The 15437-nt window shown below is 37.6% G+C and overlaps 1 long non-coding RNA gene across 1 annotated transcript in view; it reads right to left on the bottom strand.

Annotated features, from left to right (window-relative positions):
• LOC134484769 (uncharacterized) overlaps positions 1-15231 on the bottom strand; it is a 40192-nt gene extending 24961 nt beyond the window's left edge. The window contains exon 1 of the long non-coding RNA XR_010062537.1: positions 14218-15231. This is a non-coding gene — a long non-coding RNA (uncharacterized LOC134484769). The remainder of the gene's footprint in view (positions 1-14217) is intronic.
• Between the last annotated feature and the right edge of the window lie 206 nt (positions 15232-15437).

Genomic DNA, 15437 nt, shown 5'->3' with positions numbered 1-15437 from the left:
TAGGAAAATTCATAAATGTAATCCATCATGTAAACAAACTCAAAGATAAGGAGCGCAAGGTCATTTCATTAGATGGTGAGAAAGCATTTGACAAAATTCAACAACCCATGTGAATAAAAGTCCTGGCAAAATCACGAACTGAAGGCTCATATCAAAATATAGTGTAAGAAATATACAGGAAACCTGTAGCTAACATCAAACTAAATGGAAAGAAACTTGAAGCAATCCCACTAAAATCAGGGACTAGACAAGGCTGCCCACTCTCTCCCTACTCATTCAAAACAGGACTCCATGTTATAGTCAGAGAAACCAGACCACAAGGGGGTCAAACTGACACAAATTGGAAGGGAAGATATCAAAATATCACCATTTGCAGATGATATGATAGTATATACTTAAGTGACCCAAAAGTACCACCAGAGAACTTCTTAACCTGATAAATAACTTCATCAAAGTGTCAGGGTATAAAATTAACTCAAACATACCAGTAGCCTTCCTCTCCTCAATGGATAAACAGGCTGAGAAAGAAAATATTGAAATCACACACTTCACAATAGTCCCAAATAATATAAAATATCTTGGTTTAAGTTTATTCAAGCAAGTGAATGATCTGTATGACAAAAGATCAAGTATCTGAAGAAAGAAATTGAATACTATCTCAGAAGATAGAAAGAGCTTACATGCTCATGGATAGACAGGATTAATATAGTAAAGATGACCATTTTGCCAATCAATTTAATTTTACACATTCAATGCAATCTCCATCAAAATTCCTACTCACTTCTTTAATAGAGATAAAAAGAGAAATTTCCAAATTTATTTAGAATAAGAAAAAACTAGAAGAGCTTAAACTATCCTCCACAAGAAAAGAACTTCTTGGGGAATCATCACCCTTGAACTCAAGCAGTATTACAGAGCAATAGTGATAAATACTGCATGGTATTGGTAAAGACACAGATGGATAGACCAGTGGAATAGAAGTGAAGACACAGAAATGAACCCACACACCTATCATTTGATATTTGGAAAAGTAGATAAAAACCATTCAAAGGCAGAAACATAGCATTTTCCAAAAATATTTCTGGTTCAACTGGAAATCAGCATGAAGAAGAATGCAAATTATCTCATTTATGACCATGTACAAAGCCTAAGTCAAAGTGAATCAAGGACCTACACATCAAACCAGAGGGAGAGGAGAAGGAGAAGAAGAAGAAGAAGAAGAAGAAGAAGAAGAAGAAGAAGAAGAAGAAGAAGAAGAAGAAGGAGGAGGAGGAGGAGGAGGAGGAGGAGGAGGAGGAGGAGGAGGAGGAGGAGGAGGAGGAGGAGGAGGAGGAGGAGGAGGAGGAAGGAGAACAGGAAGAAGAAGAGATTGAGGAGGAGGAAGAAGAGCAGGAAGAAGCAGAAGAGGAAGAAGAAGAAGGAGGAACAGGAGGAAGACAAGGAGGAGGAGACGGAGGAAAAGGAGATGAAGATGAAGAAGAAGGAGGAGGAGAAGAAGAAGAAGAAGAAGAAGAAGAAGAAGAAGAAGAAGAAGAAGAAGAAGAAGAAGAAGAAGAAGAAGAAGAAGAAGAAGAAGAGGAAGAAGGAATTTAAACAGAAAGAGAACTAAACTTCCATTCTTCCCCATTCCCTCTCTTCCTCAGCTGTTGTTTAGGCAGTTGTGTTAGTGAGACGTTAACAATGTAATTTCTGGTGTTACTTTGAGACACCAACTCATAGTAAATTTTAGTCTCTTAAAATCTTTTTTCATGAAGTAAGACACCCATGGCTACATCATTCTCTCTTCTCCAGCACTTCACTTAGTTCTTTTGAATAGGCAGTGTCAATATTATATAGGGTCTGTTCAGATAGATGTAAGTATTTTGAGTTCTGGAGGGCCACAATTGTATCATGCTCAGTGGACAGCACCTCACAGATCTCCTTACCTATTAATACGCCCTTGAAAGAACCCAAGGCCTGCATATGACCTTATCTCTAATTTGGAAGTTATCTCCATTGGATAATCATGTGAAAATGAAAACTTAGTTTTCTCCAAGGGAATATCACTGGGTACACAAACTAATTTTAAGGGTAGACTGCGTATAAAGCACTAAGGGAACTGAACATCATCTTTGGAGGATCCTTGTCTCATAATGGGTCAGGACTTTTTCTTCAGAATGTCTTTTTCATTTTGTTTTATGTTTATTTATCTATTAATTTTTTCTCTGTATGTTTTGTGTATATATTTTTCCTGGTTTTATGTTTCCATGGAATTCCAGAGTGTGTGAATGGAAGTCTGGGTCTCCGTGTCTGTATCTGATTCTTGACCCTTGTTTTGGCTCTTTTCTATATGCTTGTTTTGTTCTACTCCAATTCATTAACTTTCATTTTATTTTTATCCCTTAGATGATGGTTTGTTTTGAGAGTCAGAAGGATGTAGATACAGATGATAGGAGAGGAATAGAAGGGGGGAATAGAGGGTAGAGTAATCATAATTCAAATATATTGCATGAAAAAGTCTAATTTTAAGAAAAGAATTTTAAAAACATACTTTCTGGGGCCTGTCTGCCCCCTTTTCTCAAAATCCTTACTAGTTTCATATAAAAAGTTAATGAAAATATTTTAAATCTTTTCCAAGGCAAAGAAAATTGTTTGTTTACATCTGATCTGGAACTGCCACTATGGGAGTGAAGCTTCTGTAGAGTTGCAATAATGCAGTAGGAGAGTCTATAAATGCTTTCAGAGAAATCAATACACTGAGGTTCAGCGGGAGTTTCACATGATTGATGTTACAAATTTTCAATGGGAAGATATACATTTTCGATACTTCAGTTTTCATGAAATTCTTCAAGATCAAATTACAAGTAGTATGGAATACAATCATAAAATAGGTTTGTTCCTTTGAAAATTTCAAAATTACCCCAAATAATACTTAAATATCATTAATAAATCAGAACATTTTGTATCCTAAACCCATATAAACATGACAATTATGAAATAGAAGTAGATGCGTATTTGTGGATAAAAGCTGTTTCTGGAGAGGCACTATTTTATGTCTGGGATAATTTCACTTCATTGGTAGATGGGTTAAATCAAAGTCTGATAATGAAGACCTTGCTGTAAAAGACCATTCTCTCACTAAGGGACTCTAAAACCCTGTTGTATAGAGTGCTAGCATTTCAATGTATCTCTTAATGACATTCCATTGGTTAGATGTGCCATATTTCCTGTATTCATTCCTCTGTGGAAGATCATCTGGGTTCTTTCAGCTTCTGGCTATTATAAATAAGGCTACTATGAACATAGTGGTGCTCATGTCTTTGTTATATATTGGGGCATCTTTTGGGTATATGCGCAAGATAGGTGTAGCTGTGTCTTCAGATAACTCAATGTCCAATTTTCTGAGGAACCTCTACACTGATTTCCAGAATGGTTATATCAGTCTGCAATCCCACCAACAATGGAGGAGTGTTCCTCTTTCTCCACATCCTCTCCAGCATTTGCTCTCACCTGAGTTTTTGATCTTAGACATTCTCACTGGTGTGAGGTGGAATATCAGGGTTGTTTTGATTTGCATTTCCCTTATACTATAGTTGTTGAATATTTCTTTAGGTATTTCTCTGCCAATTGATATTCTTCAGCTGTGAATTCTCTGTTTTGCTTTGAACCCCATTTTTCAAATGGTTATTTGTCTCCCTGTAGTCTCACTTCATGTGTTCTTTGTATATTTTGGATATAAGCTGTCTATCAGTTGTAGGATTGGTAAAGATCTTTTTCCAATCTATTGGTTTCCATTTTATCCTAACAACAGTGTCCTGGACCTTACAGAAGTTTTTCAGTTTTTTTAAGATCACATTTGTTGATTCTTCATCTTAGAACATGAGCCTTTGGTGTTTTGTTCAGAAAATTTTCTCCAGTGCCCATGTGTTTGACATGTTTCCACACTTTGTCTTCTATTTGTTGGAGTGTATCTGGTTTGAAGTGGAGGTCCTTGATCCAGTTGTACTTATGCTTTCTACAGGGCAGTAAGAATGGATTGATCTGCAATCTTTTACATACTGACCCACAGTTGAACCAGCACCACATGCTGAAAATGCTGTCTTTTTTTCCATTGGATGGTTTTGACTTCTTTCTCAAAAATTAAGTGACCATGGTTGTAGGGGTTCATTTCTGGGTCTTCAATTCTATTCGACTGGTTTATTTGCCTGCCTCTGTCACAACGCCATACAGTTTTGTTTTTTTTTGTTTTTTTTTTTTATCACTGTTGCCCTGTAATACTGCTTGAGTTTAGGGATAGTGATTCCCATGGAAGTCCTTTTATTGTTGAGGACAGTTTTAGCTATTCTGTGTTTTTTTTTATTACAGATGAATTAATGAATGTTCTGTCTAAATCTTTGACGAATTGGATTGGAATTTTGATGGGGATTGGAATGAATATGTAGGTTGCGTTTAATATAATGGCCATTTTTACTGTATTAATCCTGCCAGTCCATGAACATGGGAGATCTTTCCATCTTCTGAAATCTCCTTCACTTTCTTCAGAGACTTGAGGTTCTGCTCATATGCTCATATTTTTTACTTACTTGGATAATGTCACCCCAAGACATTTTATATTATTTGGGGCTATTGTGAACGGTGTCATATCCCTACTTTCTTTCTCTGCTTGTTTAGCTTTGTGCAGAGTTATTTTTATACTCAGCCACTTTGCTGAAATGTTTATCAGGCTTAGTAATTCTCTTGTGGAATGTTTGAGGTCACTAAGTATACAATCATATCAACTACAAACAGTGCTATTTTAACTTCTTCTTTTCCAATCTATATCCCTTTGACCTCCTTCAGTGTCTGCTTGCTCTGACTAAGATGTCTAGAACTATATTGAATAAGTTGTGAGAGAGTGGGCACCCTTGTTCAGTCCCTGATTTCAGTGTGATTGCTTTAAGTTTCTCTCCACTTAGTTTAATGTTAGTTACGGATTTGCTGTATATGTTTAGGTGTGGGCCTTAAATTCCTGTGCTTTCCAGGACTTTTTTCATGAAGTGATGTTGAATTTTGTCAAAATCTTTCTCAGCATCTAATGAAAGGATCATGTGGTTTTTATCTTGGAGTTTATATAGTGAATTATGGTGTTTGTTTTCTGTATATTAAAGTATCCCTGCAAGCCTGGGATGAATCCTACTTAAACATAGTAGATGATTGTTTAATGTGTTGTATGAATAGGTTTGCAAGAATTTCATTGAGTATTTTTGTGTTGATATTGATAAGAGAAATTGGTCTGAGTTATCTTTCTTTGTTGAGTCTTTCTTTGTTTTAGTTATAAGAGTAATTGTGACTTCATGAAAGCAATTTGGTAGTACTCCATCTGTTTCAATTTTATGGAATAGTTTGGACAGTATAGTTATGAATTTTTCAATGAATTTTGGATGGATTTCTGCACTAAACCCATCTAATCCTGGACTCTTTTTGGGTGGGAGAGTTTTGATGATTGCTTGTATTCCTTTGGGAGTTATGGGTTGTTTAAATGGTTTATCTTTTCCTGATTTAGGTTTGGTATCTTGTATTTGTCTGGAAAATTGTCTTTTTTTTTCCAGATTTTCAAGTTTTTTGAACCTAGACTTTTGTAGTACAGCAATTTTTTTTAATTTCCTCTGATTCTGCTGTTCTGTCTCCCTTTTTAATATTTGATTTTGTTAATTTGGACACACTCTCTGTATCCTCTGCTTAGTCTAGCTTTGGGTTAATATATCCTGTTGATTTTTTCAGAGAATCAGGTATTGGTTCTGTTGATTCTTTGTATGGTCCCTTTTTTTCTACTTGGTTGATTACAGCCCTGAATTTGATTATTTTCTGCCTTCTACTACTCCTGCATGTATTTGCTTCTTTTTGTTCTAGAGCTTTTAGGTGTGCTGTCAAGCTGCTGATGTATGCTCTCTCCTGTTTCTTTCTGCAGGCACTCAGAGCTATGAGTTTTCCTCTTAGCACAGCTTTCATTGTGTTCCAAGAGTTTGGGTGTGTTGTACCTTCATTTTCAGTGAATTCTAAGAAGTCTTTAATTTCTTCCTTTATTTCTTCCTTGACCAAGTTATCATTGAGTAAAAAAATTGTTCAACTTCCATGTATATGTGGGCGTTCTTTCCTAATTTGTATTGAAGAACAGCCTTAGCCCATGGTGGTATGATAGGATGCGTTGGATTATTTCTATCTTTCTGTATGCTTTGAGGCCTGCTTTTTGACTGATTATATGATTAATGTTGGAGAAAGTGCCAGGAGGCTGTGAGAAGAAGGTTTATCTTTCTGTTTTAGGATAGAATGTTCTGTAAATATCTGTTAAGTCCATTTGGTTTATACCTTCTGCTAGTCTGTCTATATCTCTGTTTAATTTCTGATTCTGTGATCTGTCCAGTGATGAGAATGGGGTGTTGTAATCTTATACTATTATTTTTTTTGCGGTGCAATATGTGCTTTGATCTTTAGTAAGGTTTCTTATGTGTATGTAGGAGCCCTTGTAATTGGAGCATAGACATTTATGATTTTGAGTTCATCTTGGTGGATTTTTCCCTTGACGAATATGAAGTGTCCTTCCTTATGCTTTTTGATGACTTTTGGTTGAAAGTCGATTTTATATATTCTTCAGACCATTTGCTTGGAAAATTGTTTTCCAGCCTTTTACTCTGAGGTAGTGTCTGTCTTTGTCTCTGAAGTGTGTTTCCTGTAGTGCAAAATGCTGGGTCCTCATTACATATTGTGTGTCAATCTGTGTATTTTTAGTGAGGAATGAGTCTATTGATGTTGGAGATATTAAGGAATAGTGATGGTCACATTCTGTTATTTTCATAATTGGAGGTTAGTTTATGTTTGTGTGCTTCTCTTCTCTATTTGTTGTTGTGAAAAGATTAATTTCTTGCTTTATCTATGGTTTTACTTTAATCCTTGTGTTCGGTCTTGCCAGTTAGTGTCCTTTGTAAGACTAGATATGTAGAAAGGTATTGTGTAAATTTCGTTTTGTCATGGGATATCTTGGATTCTCCGTCTTTGTTAATTGAGAGTTTTGATGGATACAGTACCCTGGGATGGTGTTTTTATTCTCTTAGTGTCTGTATGACATCTGTCTATGATCTTCTGACTTTCATAGTATCTGGAAAGAATTCTGATTTAATTATGATAGCTTTGTCTTTATATATTACTTGACATTTTTCCTTACAGTTTTTAACATTTTTATTTGTTTTGTGCATTTGGTGTTTTGACTATTATGTGATGGGAGGATATCCTTTTCTGGTCCAATCTATTTGGAGTTCTGTAGGCTTTGTGTATGTTTATGGGCATCTCTTTCTTTAGATTAGGGAAGTTTTACTCTATAATTTTGTTGAAGATATTACTGTCCCTTGATGTTGACAGTCTTCACTTTCTTCTATACCTGTTAAGACTAGGTTTGATCTTCTCATTGTGTCCTGGATATCCTTTATGTTTTGAGCTAGGTCTTTTCTGTTTTACATTATGTTTGACAGTTGTGTGATTCTTCTGCTCCTTAGATTATGTCTTCTATGTCTTTTATCCTGTTGGTGATTCTCACTTCTATGACTCCTGGTCTCTGTCCTAGGTTTTCCATTTCCAGGGTTATCTTCCTTGTGCTTACTTTATTGTTTCTATTTCCATTTTTAACTCCTGGGTGGTTTTGTTTATTTCCTTCTCCTGTTATGCTGTTTTTCAAGTAGTTCTTTAAGGTAGTTTTGTGTTCCCTCTTTCTTGCATTATATTTGTTTACTTCAGTTTTTTCTATTGTCCTGCATTTTCTTAAGGGATTTATTATTCTTAACATCCTCCATCGTCATGATAAATGTGAAATTAAATTTAGATCTTCCTTTTCTGGTGTGTTTAGATATCCAGTGTTTGTTTTGATGGGAGAATTGGGTTCTGTTGAGCCCAAGTAGTCTTGGTTTCTGTTGTTTGTGTTCCTGTGCTTTCTTGTGGCCATCAGGTGGTCTCTGGAATTAGCTTGTCTTGCTCTTTCTGACAGTGGCTTGACCGTCCTGTAGGCTCGTGTGTCAGGGCTGCTGTAGACCTGTTTTCCTGTTTTCTTTTACCCAGTTAAGGGAACAGAGTATTCTGCTCTCAGGCACGTAGTTGCTCCTGTCCACTTACTTTCAGCTGTCCCTGTGGGCGGGAACCAGAAGGAACTTCCCATACTTCTCCTAGGTCCCTCTGTGGGGGGAGGGGGCACAGATGGTACAAGGTGTTTTCCTTTTGAGTCAGTAATCTGGGCAGAGAGTAGTCTCCTCTGATTTCCCAGGAGTGTCTGCTTCTCTGAGGCTCTAGTTACCCCACCATCATGATTTGGGTACAGGGAGCTGTTTGACAAGGTCAGTTCCGATCCAGGCACAGTCTGGAACATGGTGCTTCAGTAGATTACTCCTCCTCTATTCCAGAGTCACTATGCAATTTTGTCTTGGGCCAGAGATGTGGGCAATTGTGGGCAGAAGTGGTAGTCTGTGTGCATTGTATGCTCAGTATTGCCCACACTCCTGGGTGATCAGCTCTCTCTCCAACAGTTTCTAGGAGAAGGGAGCTTTGTGCTGGAATCAGCAAGGTTCAGGAGCCAGCTAGAAACTGGAAATGCCTGATCCCAGAGGAGTTCTGCCTTTGCATGTCCTGAGTCAACCAGTGAGCTCGCTTCAAGCAGAAAAGTTGGAATCACCTCTTCTCTTAGGCCTGAACTCACTTGTTGGGCTGACTTTCAGCTTTCCATAAGGGCTGCAACCAGAAGTGTCTTGACCCTACTGCTCCTAGGTTCCTATGCACAGGAGGCCCAGATGGAGCTAGGTGTTTTTTTCTTGAGTCAGGAATTTGAGCAGAGTTCTCATGGGTTTCTGCCCCTCTGACAGTGTAATACTTCCCCACCCCTCATGACATTTGGGTGTAGAATACTGTTTGGACAAGTTCAGATTCAGCTGCAGTTTGGACTGCAGGGCTCCTGCAGATTGACTGCTCCTATATTCATGTGTCCAGTGGCACTATGCAGTTTCCTCTTGGGCTAGGGATCTGAGCACATGTGGGAAGAAGTAGCAGGGTCTCCTCGCTGAGGTCTCAGTATTGCACACTCTTCTGGGTGTTCAGCTCTTGTCCCACAGACTTTCCAAAGGATTTCAAATGTTCACTCCCTATCTTACAGGTCCTCAGTCTTTCCAGTTCTCCTCCAAATTTTGTTGGAGAAGACGCCTCTGGTTAAGGGGAGGTACAACAGGCCCAATCAGAAAAAAAAAGGGGGGCTGGAAATCTTCTTCTCTTAAAGGTAATCTCAGTGATTTCTCATATTCCACAAGTGGAATAAGTCCTGCCCCTTCTCCAGAAGAGACTTTAATACCTTTGCCAGCTGCCAAAGCAGGGCAGAGAGCTCTGTCCATTCACAAAGACAGTCAAAGATGTGCCCTATCTCCACCAACGTGCTTATGAAATCTGCTTCGGGTAAAATGAGTTTGAAACCTGATTCTGCTGACAAAGCGGATTGCAGAACTACCCTATTAAGCCAAGAGGACATTCAAAGTCCTCCACTATTAAAAATGCGCTTAAATCATCACTTATGATCCAAGGCGTACAAAATACAGTTACAAATACCCAAGTGAACCTCATAACACACATACCAGCCCAAGAAGAGACAAAATTTTCTGCATGTACACCATTAGATCAAGGACCATTGACAGTTTCAGAAGGGGCTCTTGAGAGTTCCACACCCACGCAAGATGTGGTAGAAATTTCTGAATCCACCGATGGAACTCCTGTGCCTTCTGCACATAAAAAATATGTTCTAGCAGCCTCACCATATCCCCCAGTACTTCAAATGTCCCTATATAATAGAGAATTATTCAAATATCCTCTACCACTGAAGGGACCCTCCTGACATCCCATTAGGCCCACAAAAGCCAAGTTTATCAAAACACACTGTCAATGAGCCATGCAGACTCCATATTTATACAATGTGCAGAGAAGATAAAATATCCCCTACCTCCTCAGGGGACTTTAAGTCGTTCTTTACTGAAATCAGAGGCTCCAAAATTTTCCACATATACATCAGAGATGCTAGAACTTCCCAAAACTGAGCAGTATTCTCTGAGTATTACTCTATCTCAAAAAGAGACTGTGGGACAAGAAACTTCTACAAAAGGAGGTCTACCCATAGCCACATCTTTAGAAATGTCTTGTGGATGTGACACATATACAAAAGATATTCTAGGACAGATTCCATCTGTAGAGAAGGTTATGGACCCAACCATATGTGAACCATGAAATGCGAACACCAGAGTCTGTAGCATCCTCAACAACTGAGGAAAGGGATTCCTTGTATTCCATTAGTGTAAAAGAATGAATACGACCTCCACAAATTCCACAGTAGGCTATAGGAACTTCCTTATCTCCTCAAAATCAGCCATCTTCCCCAACTACAGAAGATGCTACACACTCTTCCAAATATTCAAAAAAGATTGCCATTCCTTCTTTATACCCACAAGCAGACCCAGAACATCTGCCAAATACCTCAAAAGCTCTGGATTTTACCTCATCTTCTGAAGGGGCTTTAGAGCCTGTTTTGCCTCTCAAGCAGGCTAGGGAACCTGACACTTCTATAGGAAAGTCGGTTTCCACTTCTCCAGCAGAAGAAAAATTCTCTTGGAACGTCCACAGTTACAAAACAATATCTAGAATATGTCTATGATGCTCAGGGAGAGGTCACATTTTCAGAGGTAGCTCTAATACATACCCTCCATTCTGATATCACAGTAAGGATTCTACACGTATACACGGTACATTAAGACCTTCCTCATCTGAGAAGGATGTCTTAGGATCTACTGCATCTGAACAGCATGTTTTAGAACTATCCCCATATACCTAAGTAGATTTATTTAACATGTCCACTCTGGGGATAAAGAGGCGACATTCTCCCTCTACCAAAGGGGACCACAGGCATCCAGTTTCTATAAAAAAAAGGTTAAGATTTGATCCTTCTGATGTAGTCTTGAGAAATTTCCTCTAAAGAAGATAGTTTCAAACATCCCCCTTCTGCCAAAAGGGATCTTGTGCCATCTTCTGCAGCCAAAGAGACAGCAAAAGCTACATCTTCTCCTCAGGTGAGTCCTAACCTTCTCCATCTGTCCAAAGGGCCATGGAATTTCCAAAAAATATTAAGGAATTTTGCAAAGATGTCATTCCTTGAAAGGACTTGCTGGACATTCCATATTGTCCCAAGATGCTCAAGTAACTCCTCCTTCTACAAAAAAGGCATGTTCACCGTCTACCCTAGGGTTTAAGAGAATTTCTTCACCCCTCTCTAGGGCTCCAGAAAGTGTTCTCCATGCTCAAAGTGGTTTGTCATTGTGCAAATTAGACTTCAAACATATAAAACCTTTTTTTTTATATTACCAAAGGTCTGAGGGAAAGTCCACATCGAAAAAAAATCATTTAGACCTTGTGCCATTAGTCCAAGTATATCAGAAAAATTCCATGTCTTTTAAAGCACCTAAAAATCTATCTTGCTCTAGCACTCGTCCTAGAAAACAATTACCTTTAGTCATACAATCCCTAGGATCATTGAAATACAAAAAGGGGTATCTAGAAACTTTACCATCTGCCAAAAGGTCTTTAGGATGTTCACCAACTTCTCCAAGAGCTCGGTTAACCCATAGAAGAACAAAAGAACTAAAGCCATCTGCTCAGGGTGTTTTCCAAAAACCACTTATTTCTTCTTTACTTTTATACCAAGACAAGAGGCCAGCTTCCTCATCCCCATCTCTGATCCCTTCTTCCTATTTGTTCTCTCTCCCAAATCGCTCTGTACTCTGAATTAGATGCCAATTACTAAACCATAGACATATGGAAGGAGGTAGTTGCTGTCAAAACAAAACTTGTGATATCACAGAAGAAGCTACGGCTCTCCAGGACACAATTGAATTTTCAAGGAGGGCCTAATGATGATGGAACTGCCATAGCCTACCTGCTCAAGAGCTTCCTTGCATTGACCAGATTTGGTTGTGCACTTTCCAGTAGTGTCTCCTGTGACACAGTAGAAACATTTACATGCTACATCTCTGTACAGCTAGAGCCTTCTCTCTGCTTTATTAGTGATTACATGCTCTGAATGAAGAAAGTTAGTCAGGGGCTTGTCATGGGTAGAAAAGATCTAGGAACACAGAAGGAAAGATATTCTTCTCGAGATTAATTTTATTCTCCGGTCAAATCCTGTGACATAAAGTTCAATTCCCTAGGTTTTCCCTGTTTCGCTGGTGCCAGTATTTTCCCTACAGAACTTTAATTGAGTGAATATTGTTTTATATTTTCTGATTGTAAATTCATTTACAGGGGACATTATATATGTTCCTGCATGTGTATTCAAAATTTCATTTTTCAAATTCCATTTTTTGCAATGAATTTGGTATCAAACGTGGCTCAGCTATAGAGTGAATATAAGAGTGGAAATATTGTGTACCTACTTCTAATGATCAACTCCCAAATCCATATTTTATCCATTAATTACAAGACATCAGTAAAGCAAAGGACAACATGGAGTATAGAATGTGGTTCTGAAGTTCTATTAAATATCAGTCCTCTAATATCTACCTTCTTGTGTTCCCAGGGATAGGCTTGAGGGTTTTGGATGTTTTACCATGATTCTTTCTTCAGGCCACACATCAGTTTCTGAGTGATGGGCAGTGATAGGAATGGCTTGTGGTCCAATGAAACCTCAAATTCAATAGGTTATAAAAAACAGGAGGGAGTCTATTTGCAATTGTCACTTGTGGATCCTATAGTCTTCACCTTGTTATGCAGAATCCATCCAAATATTAAACCAAAATTCCTAGTTGTAGGATCCACCAAAATTGTATATATATATATATATATATATATATATATATATATATATATATATATATGTATGTATATGTATGTATATGTATGTATATAAATGTATATATGTATATATATGTATATATATGTATATATATGTATATATGTGTGTGTATGTATTCACTTATATATATATATGTATGTATGTATTCATATATATATGTATGTATGTATATATATATATATATATGTGTGTGTATATATACATATACATATATATATATATGTATATATATATATATATATATATATATATATATATATATATCAGGCACAAAAACTAGATAAGATTGATGAAGATAAAATTGCATTCTGCCAATAAATGGTTTTAGATCTTTCATGAGAGACACAGCTAGAGCATGTCAAATACAGAAGTGATTGCTAGTGGCAAACCAGAGAACTGAATACAGACCCCTTGTTTGTAGATGTTGAGAAAGGATTACAAGAGCTGAATGGGCTTTCAACCACCATAAGAACAACAAGTTCAATTAACCAGGACTTTCTGCTATTAAACCAATATTCCATGACTGTTTATGTACAGACCTGTGGCTCCAACTGCATATGTGGCATAGTATGGCGATGTTGATAATCAATGGAAGGAGAAGCCCTTGGTTCTCCCTAGTTAAAGGGAATGTCAAAGCACAGTAAAGGTTATAGATAAGGATAAGGGGACCAGCTAGGAATATTAAGGACAGGAAACTGGGAAAGGAAATAACATTTGAAATGTAAATATAGAAATATCCAATTAAAAAAGGTATATACGGGGCTGGGGATTTAGATCAGTGGTAGAGCGCTTACCTAGGAAGCGCATGGCCCTGGGTTCGGTCCCCAGCTCCGAAAAAAAGAACCAAAAAAAAAAAAGGTATAAAATTTGCTAAAAAAAAAGGAAAAAAAAACAAAAGATAATTAGCAGCTAATCAGACCTATTGAGTCAGTAATCCAAAGGGTTCCTGTCAGGGATTTATAGTCAGAATAATACTAGTGGAAAGATTGAGATGATGAAGATCAAATTTGGAGCACTTCTCTCTCCCAAATACCAGTATCAGACACTTACTGCTCTATAAGTATCCAAATAATTGAGGAGTTTACTCTGAGCTGAGGAAAGTATACTTATTTTTCACTTCTTCCTTAGGACCATTTTCTTCTGGGCAATAAGAACAAAAATCCATGAGCTCTAAGGAAAAGAACAGTGTCCTTCCAAACACCTGGCTTTTGGGAGAAAGAAATTAATGATATAAACTCTCTGACTTCCAGGAACCATTAGAAGCAGGGAAGTCCAGATTCTTCTGAGAGGCTCCCAGCTCCTGATCCCATGTGTGGAAGGATCAGATCAATTCTATCTCTTCAACTTACATATTCCACTCCTACCAAGGCTTCAGTGAGATTTCTCAGGGATGATGTATTTCTTCCTTCTTTTATACCAAGACAGAAGACCAGCTTCGTTCTCCCCATCTCTGATTTCTTCATCGTCTTTGTTCTCCCTCCCTAATGACTGTTTCCCCTGAATTTGAGGCCAATTAGTAAAACCTATAGGTACTGAAGTAATATCTGAGAGGCATTTGCAGTCAGGACAACACTTATTACATCACAGAAGAAGCTAGTGCTCTCAAGGATACAAGAGATTTTTCAGGGAGAGCCTAATGATATTGTCACTGAGAACTGCCATGGCCTGACTCTAAACAGCTTTCCTTACATTAACCAGTTTTGAGGGTGCCAATTTAGGTATGTCTCCTGTGACACAGTGGAAACTTTCGTTCTCCATCTCTCTAAAGCTAGTGACTTCTGAATGGAGAAAATGAGTCAGGGGCATGGCATGGATAGAAATTATTTAGGAACTTGGAGTGGAGGAGATTCTTCTGGATAATATTTTTATTCCCAGGTCAATTCCTGTGACATACAGTTCAATTTTCTAGGTTTTCTTAATTTTATAAAGGCCAGTACTTTACCTACACACCTTTCGTTGAATGAATATTGTATTTCACTTTCCTATTGTACATTCCTTCATAGGGGACATTATAAATATTCCTGAATATGTACTCAAAAATTCTGTTTTCAAATTCCATTCTCTGCTATGATTTTGGAAACAAAGTGGGCCCATCTATAGACTGAGAATAACAGTGTAAATATGGTGTACCTACTTCAATTATAAATTCCCAAATCCTTATGTTATTCAAAAATTACCAACATCAATAAAGCAAAGGACCACATGGAGTATACAATTCTTTTCTCTATTCACATTTGATATCTGTACTACACTATCTACTTCCTGTGTTCCCATGGCCAGACTTGAAGGTTTTAGATGTGTTGCCATGATTCTTCCTTAATGTCATATATAAGAAACAGGAGCATGGGCAGGGGGAAGAAAGACTTGAGGAATAGTGAAACCTCAACTCAATACCTTCATAAGTACAGGAGGGAGTCTCTTTGATATACTCATTTGCAAACTCTACATTCTTGACCTAGTTGTGCAGAATCCATGTAATCATTCCACCTAACCTAATAGGTGTAGGAAGCACCTAAAGTATATATATATATATATATATATATATATATATATATATATATATATATAT

This window comes from Rattus norvegicus (assembly GCF_036323735.1).
Source record: "Rattus norvegicus strain BN/NHsdMcwi chromosome Y unlocalized genomic scaffold, GRCr8 chrY_unlocalized_5, whole genome shotgun sequence".
NCBI lineage: Eukaryota > Metazoa > Chordata > Mammalia > Rodentia > Muridae > Rattus > Rattus norvegicus.
This window is presented reverse-complemented; position numbering and strand designations above follow the sequence as displayed.